Source organism: Arvicanthis niloticus, chromosome 4, assembly GCF_011762505.2.
Source record: "Arvicanthis niloticus isolate mArvNil1 chromosome 4, mArvNil1.pat.X, whole genome shotgun sequence".
Lineage (NCBI taxonomy): Eukaryota > Metazoa > Chordata > Mammalia > Rodentia > Muridae > Arvicanthis > Arvicanthis niloticus.
In genome coordinates this window covers 78,269,032-78,285,839 of record NC_047661.1, presented here as the reverse complement: position 1 = coordinate 78,285,839, position 16,808 = coordinate 78,269,032, and the positions used below count along the sequence as shown (strand labels likewise).

Genomic DNA, 16,808 nt, shown 5'->3' with positions numbered 1-16,808 from the left:
TGTTATCATGGAAGGAGAAAGCTTGTGGAGCCTCCATCCTTTCTTCCTGAAGTACAGAGTGTGGTGTATGCTGGTAGATGCTCTCCCCCTGAGCCATATTTTCAATCCCTTTCTCACATTCTGAACGTTTGGAGCACAGTTGCCACAACTATGCTACTAACCTTTCTTATTAATGTTATAATTTGAATCATTTTTGAATGGAATTTATTTTCCTGTTCATTATTATTTTTGCAGACCCTTCACCAGATGCACAAAATTATGAGATTTACCTTAAAAGGTTATACACTGTTCTGGAATATAACCAAGTATTAAGGAACAAACTGATGCTGCAGGATCAAGACAATATTTTGTTTAATTTTGATTTCTCCCCCACATCTGAGACTAGAATGTTCTTACTACTGGTCTCAGCACCAAGAGTTAGGTGTAGGGGGTATATTTAGAAAACAGCTCCTGTCTGGCTTGTTCCTGGGGCAGCTGCTGTGTTCCTGCTGCTCCTCCACTCTGACCAGGGTTCTGGCTAGCTAGATGCACAGACCCTGGCACCCACGAGACACCAGCATGGGGGATGGTTCTGCCAATCCACCACACTGCATCCACAAAGCTTGGCTGATTCCCAGACAATATCTGCCATCCTCGCAGTACCCAGAAGAAATGAGACTCTTAAAGCTTAATGATTATCTAAAGGATTTATATATTTAGAAATGCTCAATCAACAAGATGCCCACACAATTAGAGTTGTTACCCAATATCTAAGCTTTTGATAGAAGTTGCTACCCAAGGCAGCTTTTGAGCCATTCGTGGTTCTCCATGTCTGATAGAGTCCTTACTCTCCTCCCCTTCCTCTATTTCTCCTCGCCCCTTTCTCTTTTTCTTCCCTCCCCTTCCCCTCTTTCTCTCCCAGCTCTGCCTCCTCTTCTACTGCCTAATCACAGAGCTCCACTGCGAATACAATGTAACAGAATAAGTATCCTTCTACAGTTAGGTTTTCAATTTAGGATGATGAAACATCCTGGCCCTCTGTGCATTCTGGGACATCATATTTCATTGCTCTTTAAGGTAGTTTTATCTGTGCTCTAGCAGTTCTTAGGTGAAACCTTGTAGGGGACTACAAATCCCAGAAGCTCTCATTGGCCATGGCTCAAACCTAACAAGGGACTACAAATCCCAGAATCTCCCTCTGGCCATGGCTCTCTTTTCCTCCTCTGGTTCTTTGTTTTGAAAACTCTGATCACATTGGCTTCCCTGGACCCCAGTGTCTCTATCCAGAAAGACCATCATACTCTACCCCGGTTTCCTCACTGTGTGGTTGGGAGCAACTGTAATTGAGAGATAGTCTTGGCTTGTATAAACTGACGAACTTGACCATCTATTTTTATTTTAAGTTTATTTAGTTTGAGACCTTAAATCTAGAACTCATGTGAAGTATATGCTGTGCTACCAATCTGGATTTCCAGATCCAAGAACATGTGCAATTTCTCAATATTATTGATGCACACTTGGAAAAATTAAAAAAATGTGTAAGGACAGATATTTACTGACATTTTACAAAAAAATGAGCTAGATGGTCTGGATTTCTTGAGGGCAGGATTTTTGTTCTGTGTCAGTTATTCTTCACTTTGCTTCTGTAATGAAACAAAACTCATCAAACTCTACTTCCTGCACCTCTGGGTTCTGATGGCCCTCTAATGTGCAGCAGCTGCTAACTACATTACTTTTGCTCCCCCCCCCACCCCCCCCACCCCCGTGGAATTTTGTCCATCTTTGTATATACGGAAATAGCCTACTAGAAATGGAACAAAATGCTTAAGATACCATACCTTTCAACTGGTTCTGTCAGGATTTCAGATACAGATCTGCTTGGTGATGAGTCTTAAGCCCCTCATCTTGCTTTGTTCTGGTGGTGAAACCAGGCCAGCTATTCACACAATGGTTGTCTGAAACGCAGGAAGCTTTTTGATGCTTTTCTCCTACAGGGACTCCCTTATTTGGCTGTTCATCAGCTCAAAGAAAAGCAAAGTCATTGAAGACAAGACTGTTTGCTATGTGTCAGAGTTGGTTGATAACCCACCCATAGTGTTTTAAATTTGCTTTGGGATCATATTTGGCTCAGACATTCTATGTAGTTGTATTCTGCCTTAAGAGAAGAATGGATTATAGTCAGTAAACAAAGTAAACTCAAAATTTGCCAGAACCTATTTCCTTATGAATATCTCTCCAGGCACACCCAGCTCCAGCAGTCAAGACAGAAACATTCTTGTCTTGGAGGTTCTCAACAGCTGTGCAGGGGTTCTCTTAGGAAGGGTCTAAAATGAATGAAGATTTGATGAAACATTTGATCTTACAAAACTTTCCTAATAATTTTGTGGTATAGGGAAATCAGTCATGTTCTTTGAAAAAAGATAAGTTATACTGACCCTTCAGTGGCCTGCACTGGAGGTGTCCCATGTGTGAGTTCTTTACAATCAGAGAGCAGATTTCACATTACTGGGGTGAAGTCTGAGCCTGATAGAAGACTTGTCGGTAGAGGAAGTCAGAGAACACCAGCCCAGACTGAAGCAGCAAAAGGGTTTATCTCGGCTGCCTTAAGACTGGATCCAGGCTTAGCATCAGGTTATTGGTGCCTATCACTGGGGCAAAGAGGGGTTATTTTTATTATTAACTATTCATGTTTGTGTAGGAGCTTTCAGTCATTAATCATTTAACTCTCAGGGCTCATGGGACTTTTTTCAATGGGAAAGAAATAACACCATTTAATTTTATAACTACAGACTTGGAAGCAGTACCATATGCTGCTATCACACTCAAGGAGCTGAAGCCGTACACAAGAATCTAGGGAGTTGGGTGAGGAGATCCTTGGACTTTTGTTCCATGCAGAAGTGAGGTGTTTCGTTTTGATAAAAAATTAACTTATTTCTTTTTCATTTTTAAGGCAACATGATAGATTGCACTGAAGTAAAAACAAACAAACAAAAACAAAAAAACACCCTCAGTTCATTTCAGACTATATGGTTGGAAATTATGCTTGGGTCCTCATAATGTTTAGACAAGTGTTATTTATGTTGCAGAGATTATAAGGCATTGTTGATCCTGTCTTCTCAGAAGGACGAGAATATGAGTAAATGTTCCATGTGGGTGGGAGTGGCCTACAGTAAACGGGGGTCAAAGGAGAACTGCATGGTGGCTTCCTGGAGGAAATGTGTTCTGAAGTTCAGTTATAAGATGCTATAGTTCCAAAATCCTTCCACCCAGGTACTTTGGAGTAGCTTTTCTATTTTTTCCCTTATGATTTATAAACACCTGAAAATATTATAAGAGGAATTGCCAAAAAAAACCCGCAAGACAGTCCCCATCAGAGGAAATAAAGCCTGCCAGTGAGAACTTTAAGATCTATCAACTGTGAGGCAGGCAAGGGACATGTGGGTACAGTGGAGGTGATGTCAATGGAAGTCATTTGGACCCTCGATAAAGCACAGAAAACTTGGGATTCAGCATGCCCTCTGGTGGGACAGGGACTGAGAAGAGGACTAGGATAAATGCCTCTCTCTAGCATAAGGTGGACCTTGACTCAAAGCTATGTACGAAGACTGAGAGGTTCAGGTCAGGTGGTATGAACAGAGCATGTCCTGTGTTCTGATGGTGGAAATAGGAGAGTGTGGGAAGTGGACACACAGCGCATGGCACCAGGGCCGAATCCAGGTGATGTGGGTCTGAGACTCATTCAACTCTGGGAGTCTTACTTAGGAAAAACAATACAATTCTGGCTTTAATATGAAACAAATGAATAAATATTTGATAGAAAGAGAAGTAAGTCATCAGCACATTTCCAAGGGCCATGGCTGGTTGTGGCCATGGGCTTTCCAACTGTAGACCAGAGAAACTGGAGAAACTTGGACAGCCCAGGTAAACACAGTGCCTGCAGCTGCCACGCAGCTTTCCTGTACATGTTTTAAAAATAAAATAAAACAGAAAAGTTAAAAAAAAATCAGAAAAAAAATAAGAAGAGGAATTGAAACAACATGCTAATTTGAAACAAACGACATTAGTAAGTCCAGGAAAACAACAAGCAATGCTGTTAGCTGTCTGGAACACTTTTGTTATACACAGATACAACTGTGCTGCAGATTCTGACAGTTTCTCTGAATGACAACTCTTTTTATTACATCACACTCTGAGGCAGAATAGGAATATTGTAACTTTCCTTTTCAGTGTGGTTAATCAAAATTTGCGTTTTACTGTGGCTAGCTTAGGAAAACTCCCTTCAGAGCCGGCGACTAGAGTGTGTGGCTCATTGTTCCCAGTGCCACTCACACAAATTTACAATTGTCATCAGATTGAGAACACTTTTGTTAGAAACTTGAGACATCGAGAGTCACAAGATCTAGGCAACTTCTCCCTACCGGCTTCTGGCTTTGCATTTCAAGTGTTTCTCTTCCACTGCCATCAGAGCGGGGCATTGTAGAATGCATTCACGTCCCAGGATAATATCTCTTGGTTGCCAAGATCACAGAGTGAGCATCCAATAAGAGCCTTTCTGGAATCCATTCATCTAAATACAACTAGCAATCAACTCTACAGCAAAGTTATGGGGCCCATATAATGTGTTCCACTCTCTTCAAGCTACATGTATTTTCAACCCAACTGCATACCATCCTATCCAGAGGAAAATGTGACAGGAGAATTCAGGGCAATAGTAACCAATTGGCTTTAAGCTCTTTAACTTGCTGAACTGTATAAGAACATATAACCATGCAGAGATATAAGCAACGTTGACAGAGCCCCCGTGAGAACTTGAGAGGCTAGCTTCAAGATTCCCTGCGTCTACATGTCTTATCAATCTTCTGAAACTTGGCTTGCTATGCCCACGTCTTTAATTTTTTAACTTATATTTTACTTACTTATCTGTGTCTGTTTGGGTGTCGGGGGGAATACATGTGCCCACCATGATGCATATGTGGATGTCGGAGGACAATTTGTAGGAGCCAGTTTTCTCCTTCCGCTATATGGAGTCAAACACAGCCTTGGAGGGGGGCACTTTTATCCACTGATCCACCTCACCTCACAACTATTCAATATCCTCAACAACTGGTCCTCAAAATGACCACTATAAGCTGGGCGATGGTGGCACATGCCTTTAATCCCAGCACTTGGGAGGCAGAGGCAGGTGGATTTCTGAGCTCAAGGCCAGCCTGGTCTACAGAGTGAGTTCCAGGACAGCCAGGGCTACACAGAGAAACCCTGTCTCGAAAAACCAAAAAAAACCCCAACAACAACAACAACAAACAAAACAAAACAAACAAACAAACAAAAAAAAACAACCCATGACCACTGTAGAGATTTAGGAGCTTGTGTTCAGGAGACTCTCTGAAAATAGTGTCTTGTCACAAAGTTAGAAATAAAGTATGTCTTTTTCGGCAGCGATGAATCTAAATTAAACTGTAGGAAGGTATGATGATTCATAGAACAACGAAACACCTTGCCTTCTTTGTTTGCAGGTTATATCTGTACTCACAGCTCCTCTCTGAAGCCGCTGGGATGTACCTGGCTCTGATCTCTTTCATCTTTCATGAAATCACTTCTCGGGATGTTAGACTGCCCTCCTCCCCGCCAAAGGAGACAGTGAGCTGGTGAGCTAGTCAAGCCTGCCTCAGGGCTACTCCACATGGTCCTGGGTCGAGGACTGTGGAGGCTGATGAAGCAGAATTTGGGAAACTGGGGTTCATGGTGTGGTGGTCATTCCAGAAATGTAACCCCTCAGAAACGTGCTGCCCCGGTGCTGGAAGAAGGGTAAAACAAATAAAGCTGCCGCCTATTTGGAGCATACGCGGGCCCTTCCACATCTGCAGGACATTTACCTCCATGCATCTGGTAGTGTTTGTGCAAATATAATTCCATATTCACTAATAATTCCTGGGGCTAAAGCCCCCCCCCCGTAACCTTGTTAATATTCTCTCAAGGCCTGGTGTGAATGCCTCATAGCATTTTGATTAGAATTCAATCTTGTGCTCGCCCCCATCCCCTGACTCTTTCTCTCTCTCTCTCCTCCCATGCTTTTCTGGCCCCTGGTTTCCTGGCCACCCACATCAGGAGACATTCTCCCTCCCTTCCACTCTCCGTTCTCAGTTTCAAGGAATTTCCTTGTGTCAAAGGCAAAGTGTGATTGACATATTTTCCCCCCTCCTAAGCGTAGTTATCTCAGTTTGACTTAACCATCTCCTTATGGGACCCATACAGTCATTACCTGGGTGAGAAAGGCCTCCTCTTTGCCCTTCTTAAGGGGCAGCTCAGCTCCATGCAGCTCCACATTTTTATAGACTTAAACTCCTGCTTCCCCTTCTCCTTATTTGCTCCTTTTTTTTTGGGGGGGGGGGGGAGAGGGCATGTGTTGCTATTGGCACCAACAAGTATTCCCTGACAAACTGTACTTTGAGATTTCAAGAATTTTAGTTATTCACACTCAGGTAAACCAGCCGCCTTCTTCCAGTGCCCTCTGCCTGCTGGGAAAGCTACTTAATTGCTGTTCTTCAGACCTGGGGAGAAATGGATGAAAGAATGAGGTTTCTTGTGTTGAAATCACCGCCTGTGGGCAAGCTGCATTCCTTGGACTCATTAGTCTTCACGACTAACTTGTTTGTCTCTCAGGAGAAGAAAATAAAAACTAAATAAATAAAAGCTAAGAATTATACCTTGAGGAATCATATTCAACCCACGAAGAAGCTCTTGGCAGGAAGTTTCTTGGCTGAAATGAGCTGCTGGCTTTGGAATGTATGTGCTTTCTGGGGGTGTTTAAAGCAGGCTGCTCCTACCAGAATTTCCATGGCCTCTTAAGTGCTTTTGACCTTCTGAAAGCACTAGATGGCCTCGGGAAGTCACCCACAGCTTTTCATTTTGGAAATTCCCTTTTCTGTGAAAGGGCCACAATTGCAACCTCACCCCACCACTTCCCAGTGAAGAATCATATCTTCTGCTACTGGTTTCGTATACTGTCAATCAAACTCAAGACTGTAAACAAAGCTAGTGTTGTGAAATAATTATCTTTTACAACCTAATATCAGCCCTTCCTCTCCTCCCAGTACCCTCTCACCCAAACCCTTCCTCCAATCCCTTTAGAAGGAGAAGTCCCCCCACCCCTGGGTGTCAAGCCCCTAATCATTCTTCCCTCCACACATCAAGTCATTGTGAGGGCGGGGAGGTTGCAGGACTAGGCACATCCTCTCCTACTGAAGCCAGACAAGGCTGTTCATTTAAGGCTGCAGGATCTGCAGGCAGGCAGGCAGGCAGGCAGGCAGGCAGGCAGGCAGGCAGGCAGGCAGGCAGGCTACAGTCTCAGGGACAGCCCCTGATCTGGTTGTTTGGGGAACACACATGGAAACCAAGCTGTTCATCTGCTACATACAAGTGCAGGGGGCCTATGTCCAGACAGCACTTGCTCTTTGGTTGGTGATTGAGTCTCTGGAAGCCCCTAAGGGTCCAGGTTAGTTGACTCTGTTGGTCTTCCTGTAGTGTACCTGTCATCTTCGGGTCCCTCAATCCTCCCGACTCTTCAGTAAGACTTCTCAAGCTCCATCTAATGTTTGAGCACAAGTCTCTACATCTCTTCCCATTGGCTCCTGGGTCAAGCATCCCAGAGGATATCTATGCTGGGTTCCTATTTGCAAGCATAACACTATCATTAATAGTGTCAGAGATTGGTTCTTGCCCGTGGGATGGGTCTAATTTTGGGGCAGTCATTGGTTAGCCATTCCCTCAGTTTCTGCTTTATCTTTGCCCCTGTCCATCTTCTAGACAGGACACATTCGGAGTCAGAGGCTCTGTGGGTGGGTTGCTGTCCTTATCCCTCCACTGGGAATCCTGCCTAGCTACAGGGCATGGTCACTTCAGAATCCATATTCCCCACTGCTAGGAGTCTCAGTCAGAGTTGCCCCCATAGATCCTCTGTGGCCTCCCCCCATCTTAGATCTCTGGCACATTCTAGAGATTGCTGATCACCCTCCTATCTCCTCTCTCTCTCTCTCTCTCTCTCTCTCTCTCTCTCTCTCTCTCTCTCCCTACATTTGATCTCTGGCCCCCTCTCTCTCCCCTCCCCACCCCCTCCTCCACCCAGCTCCCTCCTTCCATAGACCTCCAATATCTATTTTAGTTCACTTCTGAGAAAAATTCAACCACCGTCCCTTTAGCCCTCTTCTTATTTGGCCTTTTTGAGTCTGTTGATTTATAGCATGGTTATCCTGTATTTTATGGATAACATCCACTTAAAAGTGAGTACATACCATACATGTGCCTTTGGGTATGGCTTACCTTACTCAGAATGACATTTTCTAGTTCCATCCATTTGCCTGTGAAATTCATTATGTCCTTATTTTTAATGGTTGAGTAGTATCCCATTGTGTAAATAAGTCACATTTTCTCTACCTATTCTTCAGTTGACGGACATCTGGAATGTTTCCAATTTCTGGCTATTACAAATAAAGCTTCTAGGAATATAGCGGAGCAAGTATCTCTGTGGGATGGTGGAGCATCTTTTGGGTATACACCCAGGAGTGATGTAGCTAGGTCTTGAGGTAGAACCATTTGCAGTCTTCTGAGAAACCACTGAATTGATTTCCAGAGTGGTTGTACAAGTCTGCACCCCCTCCAGCAATGGAGGAGTGTTCCCCTTGTTCCACAACCTCACCAGCATCTGCTGTCCTTTGAGTTTTTGATCTTAGCCATTCTGATAACAGATGGTTGTGAGCCACCATGTGGTTGCTGGGAATTGAACTCAGGACCTCTAGAAGAGCACACAGTGCTCTTAACCACTGGGCCATCTCTCCAGCTCATTTTCAAGTATTTTATTATTATTTTTGCATCAGTGTTCATAACAGAAATTTTTCTGAAATTTTCTTTATTTAGTCTTTGTTGTTTAGGTATCAGAGGGACTATGGCTTCATAGAATGAATTTGGCAGTGTTCCTTCTGTTTCTATATTGTGGAATAGTTTAAGGAGTATTGGCATTAGCTCTTTTAAAGTCTGATAGAATTCTGCAATAAAACCATCTGGCCCTGGGCTTTTTGGTTGTTATTGTTAGGAGACTTTTAATGACTGCTTCTGTTTCCTTAGGGCTTATAGGACTATTCAGATCATTTACCTGATCTTTACTTAACTTTGGTAATAGGCATCTGTCTAGAAAATCATCCATTTCATTTCTATTTTCCAATTTTATGGAATACAGACTGTTGAAGTAGACTTAAAGATTCTTTGAATTTCCTAAATGTCCATTTTTTATTGGATATTTTGTTTACATTTCAGATGTTATCCCCTTTCCCCATTTCCCCCCCCCATCCAGAAACCCCCTATCCCATCTCCCCTTCTGCTTCTATGATGATATGCCCCCACCCACCTACCCACTTCCTCCTGCCCACTCTCAAATTCCCCCACATTAGGGCATCTAGCCTTCATGGGACCAAGGATCTCCTTTCCCACCTACGCCCAACAAGGCCGTCCTCCCCTACATATACAGCTGGAGCCATGGGTCCTTCCCTGTGTGCTCCCAGGCTGGTGAGGTGGTTTAGACCCTGGGAGCTCTGGTTGGTTGGTATTGTTGCTCTCCTCATGGGGCCCGCAAACCCTTTCAGCTCCTTCTCCCTAATTCCTCCATTGGGAACCCCCTGATCAGTTCAATGGTTAGCTTTGAGCATCCACCTCTGAATATGTCAGACTCTGGAAGACCTCTAAGGAGACAGCCACATCAGGCTCCTGTCAGCATGCACTTCCTGGCATCCACATCAGCATCTGCCTTTGGTGACTGCACATGGGATGGATACCCAGGTGTAGCAGTCTCCGGATGGCCCCTCCTTCAGTTTCTGTCCCACGCTTTGTCTCTATATTTGCTCCCATGAGTATTTTGTTACTTCTTCTAAGAAGGACCGAATCACCCACACTTTTGTCTTTCTTCTTCATGAGCTTCAGATGGTCTGTAAGTTGTATCTTGGGTACTGAAAGCTTATGGGCTAATATCCACTTATCAGGGAGGACATACCATATGTGTTCTTTTGTGATTAGGTTACCTCACTCAAGATGATATTTTTAAATTCCATCCATTTGCCTAAGAATTTCATGAATTCATTGTTTTTAATAGCTGAGTAATACTCCATTGTGTAAATGCACCACATTTTCTGTATCCACTCCTCTGTTGAAGGACATCTGGGTTCTTTCCAGCTTCTGGCTATTATAAATAAGGCTGCTATGAACATAGTTGAGCATGTGTCCTTTTTTATATGTTGGAGCATCTTCTGGGTATATGCCCAGGAGTGGTATAGCTGAGTCCTCAGGTAATGCTATGTCCAGTCTTTTGAGGAACTGCTAGACTGATTTCCAGAGTGGTTGTAACAGCTTGCAATTCCACCAACAGTGGAAAAGTGTTCCTCTTTCTCCACATCCTCACCAGCATCTGCTATCACCCGAGTTTTTGATCTTAGCAGTTTAACAATGAACATTGTTATATTGCCCTTTTCATTTCTGATTTTGTTAATTTGGGAACTCTCTCTCTGTCTCTGCCTTTTACTTAGTTTGGCTACGTGCATGTCTATCTTGTTGATTTTCTCAAAGAACCAGCTCTTGGTTTGGTTTTCTTTGTATTGTTCTCTTTGTTTCTAATTGATTTATTTCAGCCCCGAGTTTGGTTATTTCCTGCCATCTACTCCTCCTGGGTGTGTTTGCCTCTTTTTTTCCTCCTAGAGCCTTCAGATGTACTTTTACTTAGTATGAGAACTCTCCAATTTCTTTATGAGGGCACTCAGTGCTATGAACTTTCCTTTTATCACTGCTTCCATTGTATCCCATAAGTTTGGGTATGCTGTGCCCTCATGTTCATTGAATTCCAGAAAGTCTTTAATTTCTTTCTTTATTTCTTCTCTGACCCAGCAATCATTGAGTAGTGAGTTGTTTAGTTTCCATGTATATGTAGGCTTTCTGTTGTTTCTGTTGTTGTTGAAGTCCAGCTTTAATTTGTGGTTATCTAATAAGATGCATGGAATTATTTCAATCTTCTTGTCTCTGTGGAGGCTTGCTATATGACCAAGTATATGGTCAATTTTGGAGAATGTTCTGTGAGGTGCTGAGAAGAAGGTATATTCTTTTGTGTTTGGGTAAAATGTTCTGTAGATATCAACTAGGTCCATTTGAATCATAACATCTGTTAGTTTTGTTGTTTCTCTGTTTAGTTTCTGTCTTGATTACTTGTCCATTGGTGAGAGTAGAGTGTTAAGGTCTCCCACTATTAATGTGTCGGGTTTGAGGTGTGATTTAAGCTTTAGTAATGTTTTCTTTATGAATGTGGGTGTCCTTGCATTTGGGGCATAGATGTTCAGAATTGAGATGCCCTCTTGGTGAATTTTTTCCTTTCGTGAGTATGAAGTTCATTACCTGTTTCTTTTGATTGCTTTGGTTGAAAGTATCTTTCATTAGATATTAGAATGGCTACTCTAATTTGTTTCTTGGGTCTGTTTGCTTGGAAAACCTTTTCCAATCCTTTATACTAAAATAATGCCTATCTTTGTTGCTGAGATATGTTTCTTGTGTATAGAAGAATGATTGATTTATTTACAAACACATTCTGTTATCTTGCATCTTTTTTACTGGGGAATTCATGTTGAGAGAACCTAATGACTAATGATTGTTACTTCCTATTATTTTGATGTTGGTGGTGGTTGAGTATGTATGTGTGTGTGTTTTCATTTTATTGGTTTTAGTGGTGTGAAATTATTTATTTATTGCAATTTCTTGAGTACAGTTAGCCTCATAGGGTTCGAGGTTTCCTTCTAGTATCCTCTGTAGGGCTGGGTTAATGGAAAGGCATTGTTTAAATTTGTTTTGTCATGGAATATCTTGGTTTCTCCAACTATGGTGATTGAAAGTTTTGCTGGTTATAATAGTTTGGGATGGCCTTCTGTGGTTCTTTATGTTCTTCAAGACTTCTGTCCAGGTCCTTCTATCTTTAAGAATCTCAGATGAGAAATTGGGTATAATTCTGATAGGTCTACCTTTACATATTACTTAGCCTTTTCTTGTTGCTGCTTTGAAATTCTTTGTTCTGTATACTTAATGTTTTGATTATTATATGGCAGGAAGATTTTCTTTTCTGGTCTAATCTGTTTGGGCTTCTGTAACTTCATGTACCTTTATAGGCACACTTTTTTTTTTTAGGTTAGAAAAATTTTCATCTATGATTTTGTTGAAAAATGTTTTCTGGGTCTTTAAGCTGGGAACCTTCTCCTTCTTCTTTTCCTATTATTCTTAGGTTTGGTCTTTTCACAAGTGTCTCAAATTTCCTGCAGGTTTTGTATCATGAACTTTTTAGATTTTGCATTTTCTTTGACTGGTATATTGATTTCTTTTCTCATATCTTCTACACCTAAGATCCTCTCTTTCATGTCTTGTATTATGTTGGTGATGCTTATATCTGTAGTTCCTGTCACTGTCCTATGTTTTACATCTCCAGAAAAACCCCAGTTTGTGGTTTTTTATATTATTATTGCTTCCATTTCCCTTTTTAGGTCGTGAGCAGTTTTATTCATATCCTTCACATGTTTGACATTTTCCTGTATTTCCTTTTGTTTTCCTGTATTTCCTTTTGTTCCTGTATTTCTTTATGTTTGATATTTTCCTGTATTTTCATGTTCACATTTTCCTGTATTTCTTTACATTTATTTGCTTCCTCTTTTATTGTCTCTACCTGTGTGAATGTGACTTCCTGTATTTCCTTAAGGAATTTATTCATGTCCTTTTAAAAAACCTCTATCATCTTTATAAAATTGGATTTAAGATTTTTTTCTTGTGCTTTGGTTTCATTAAGATATCCAGAATTTGTCATAGCAAAATAGCTGGACTCTGGTTGTACCATGTTGCCCTGGGTCTGGTTGATTGTGTTCTTATGTTGGCATCTAGTTTTCCCTGGTATTGGCTAGATAATCCTAGTGTTATCAGGACTTCTTTGGAAGGTGGGGGGAGTCATGGGCCAGACAATAGAGGTCAGGGTACCCTACTCTGCCATCTATGTCCCAGGAAAGATCCTATGCTGTAACTTTGTCCCAGTCTGACCCAACAGGGAGGTATGCACATCCAACTGGGATGGGATTGGAGAAGCAGCGTTCCAAGCTGGTTACTTTGGGCCCCCTGAAGGTTTCCTCTGAGAAGTAGGGCTCCTCTTGGGGTCCAGCAAAGCGCCTCTTGATGGAAGAATGAGTCCAGAAGTATACAATGGGGCTCAGAGGACCCTGTGAAATTCACTTCTGCAGGCTGTGTCCCAGACAGACCAACTGGGATGGCCAGAGCATCCAACTAGGATGATTTTGTTCTGGCAGGGTTCCAAGGTGATTAGTTTTTGAGTCCCTGAAGGTTTCCAATGGGAGACAGGATGCTCTTGGTGTCCCTTCCCCCAAAGCTTCTCTTGAATGAAGAGTAAGCCTAGAGTTAGACAATGGGGCTCAGGTGACCATGCACAACTCACCTCTCCTAATAATCTTTTTAAGGGCATACTTGCTAACACCCAAATCTCATTTTTCTTTTTCCAGAGGAGAATAAAGTTCTGGAAGACAGAGGATTAGATATGCAGTAACTTTTTATCTTTTGCTGAAATTTGAGTAAAAGGGTTGCTTAAATATCAAATTGTTAAGTTTATAACTATAATACCTAATGAAATATATTGTCTAAATGCAGGACTCCATTGTTTTAGTATTATGCAACACAAATACTGTTTGTTACTGTGTCACCCACATTATGACAAAAAAAAAAAAAAAGCCTGGAGCCAGGCTAAAACAAGCCTATGTTTTGGCATTGCCAGTTATAGCACTATATGCATTTAACTGGCACTTGTTAAAAATTGTACATATTTATATACTTTATATACATATTTTGTGATAATTCAACATGTATACACAATGTACAATGGTCAAGTCAAGTCTACTAACACTTCCACTTCTTTAAACATTTATGATTTACTTTTGTTGGGAGCATTCAAACTCCTCATTTATAGATCTTTTTCAAATAAAGATCAGTTGTATACTGCCATATTGTGGCCCCTGTCACCTGACCCTCCATTCCTTACCATGTTCCTACCTTCTCTGCTTTCTACCTTATAACAATCACCGCTCTATTTTCTGAGTCACTTTTTAGCTTTCATCCATGTAAAATCTTTCATTCTGTGTTTTCCTTATTTCAATTCATGTCCCCCAGTTCCATTTGTTACTACAACTGACAGGATTCTATTCTGTTTTAGGATGGAATAAGTGTTCCATATATACCATAAATATGTGAGTATAAATACTGCATTTTGTAAACTCTGTAATGTGCTGATTATAGCGATGATTCTACAGTAAGCAATTGAGGTCAGAAATCACTTTAATAAAGTGACTCCATTTCCTTTGGATGTGTATCCAGAAGTGGGAAAACAGGACCACATGAACCTCTACACTACAGTCTATGGTAGTGGTAATGACTTACATCTCCACCAAGTGTTACCAAGGGAACCACCTGAGTTTCCTTTCTTTTACAGGGAAGTACTTCAGATGGGTGCTATTCTCCATTGCTTTATGAACACATTGCTGTAGAGGAAAGGTAAGTTTTTGTCCATTATATGCATACCTGGAAGAGTATAGTCCATGTCCTAGCCAGACTACCATCCAAGTATAAAAGTGGAATTATGAGAGTGTCTATGGGAAGAATGTTATCCCCTAAACACCAGAACTAAAAGGCCTAGACTAGACTACAAGACAGCTCTATTTTCCTCAGTTTACCATTACAGGCTTCCAAGTGTCATTGAATTGGTGATCCTATAGTCTACAAATTAACATAAGCCTTTTCTGTTCACAATTTGTATTTTAAGCCCAAAATAACAGGCTTTGTAAATGTTGTTTCGTGCTTTGCTAAGCGGTATGTCCACTTAGTCACAGTGAAAGTTCAGTCCTGATCTGTGGGAGACCAGGACCCTGGCTGTATTTCTGAGGGATGTTCCCCTTTGTTTTTCGGACATCCCCTAGTTGGTGTCTTGTATGGCTGTTGCTTTGAGTGGGAAGTAGTATAGCTACTGTGAGCAGTGCTATGCAGGAAGGTCCTCTTAAAGGTCACTGTGGATGGGGCCATACTGTCTCTGGGCGTTGACTGTTTCTCCAGACTCCTTTTTAAATGCCCCACAGCAGCATCAAGAGCAGACTCTCACAGTCATTTCAATTTGTTGGTAGAGCTTCAACTATAACCAAGTGGAAATGTGCACTCAAATCATCTTTACTTGCAACCATCTCACTTTATGGAGTTGGCTCTACATCACTTTATTTTATCTGGCAGTTACAGAAAACATGTTTTCCCATTCAGCTTCTCTTCTTCTCTTTTCTCCCTTCTCCCTTCTCCCTTCTCCCATCTCCCTTCTCCCTTCTCCCTTTTCTCCCTTCTCCCTTCTCCCTTCTCCCTTCTCCCTTCTCCCTTCTCCCTTCTCCCTTCTCCCTTCTCCCTTCTCCCTTCTCCCTTCTCCCTTCTCCCTTCTCCCTTCTCCCTTCTCCCTTCTCCCTTCTCCCATCTCCCTTCTCCCTTCTCCCTTCTCCCTTCTCCCTTCTCCCTTCTCCCTTCTCCCTTCTCCCTTCTCCCTTCTCCCTTCTCCCTTCTCCCTTCTCCCTTCTCCCTTCTCCCTTCTCCCTTCTCCCTTCTCCCTTCTCCCTTCTCCCTTCTCCCTTCTCCCTTCTCCCTTCTCTCTCCTCTCCTCTCCTCTCCTCTCCTCTCCTCTCCTCTCAGTTTCTCATTTCTTCTCTTCTCTCCTCTGTTTTGTTTTTTTTTTTTTTGAGACAAGTTTTCTTTGTGTAGCTGTGGCTATCTTAGAACATGCTGTCCAGATTGGCCTTGAACTCACAGAGACTCTCCTGCCTTTGCTTCCTGAGTGCTGGGATTAAAGAAAGCCCCACCACTACCTGATATTTCTTCTTTTTTAGTTACAGTAAAATGGTTGTATTTGAGAAGTCCATGTGCCAGGCTAACAGAATACCTTTCCTAGCTCCTCTTGAAGGTGATTAAGTTTATAAGATTTAAGTCCTGGCTAATGCAGAAACAAAGATATAACCACAGGTGTTGCAGCATCCATCTTAAACCATGAGGATTTTGTTTGTTTTTATTTTTTAAGACTTGTATTTATTAATTTATTTTTATGTTTATGTGTGTGTGTGCAGGTGTGTGCGCACACATCTATATCTATGTGCACCATATGTTGCAGGTCCCTGTAGCAGCCAGAAGAGGGTGTTGGATCCCTTAGACCTAGACTCACAAGCATTATGAGTCACCTTTTGTGGATACTGGGAAGCGAATCAGGGTCTTCTTTCTGTAAGGAGTAAGAACTCCTCACTGCTGAATTACCTTTTCAGATCCTTGTTCTCATTCTCAGTGGGTTGGAAAGTTCAAATTGGTATGGAGCTTATTTTTTCAAAAATTTCAGTAAAATTCCAATCATCCTTTCCTTTAGAAATTGAAAAGAAAATGCTGAATTTACATGGGATATAAGTGACCTATGTTAGTCAAATCAATTTTAGAGAAATGAGTAAAGCTTTAAGGAGGACACTAAAACAGACATGCACATATAATTATCAGAAAGTCAGCCTTACTAAAACAAGAATTAAAAAGCAAAAAAATGGAAAAGAATAAAGATAAGGACAGACCAGTGTGTGGTCACCTGACTCATGACAATATATTACTGCAATGCAGTGAGCTGAGAGTGTCTTTTCATTGATATTCAACAGAATATTCATGTATTTCTTGCCTCACAGAAAACAACAGAAAAAGTATTATAAATGCTAATG

The 16,808-nt window shown here is 41.7% G+C and overlaps 1 non-coding gene across 1 annotated transcript; it reads left to right on the top strand.

The window, feature by feature from the left end:
* Positions 1-3,813: 3,813 nt before the first annotated feature.
* On the top strand, positions 3,814-3,943 carry LOC117707968 (small nucleolar RNA SNORA44). The gene has a single exon (XR_004606706.1). It is a non-coding gene; the product is annotated as a small nucleolar RNA SNORA44 (small nucleolar RNA).
* Positions 3,944-16,808: the final 12,865 nt, after the last annotated feature.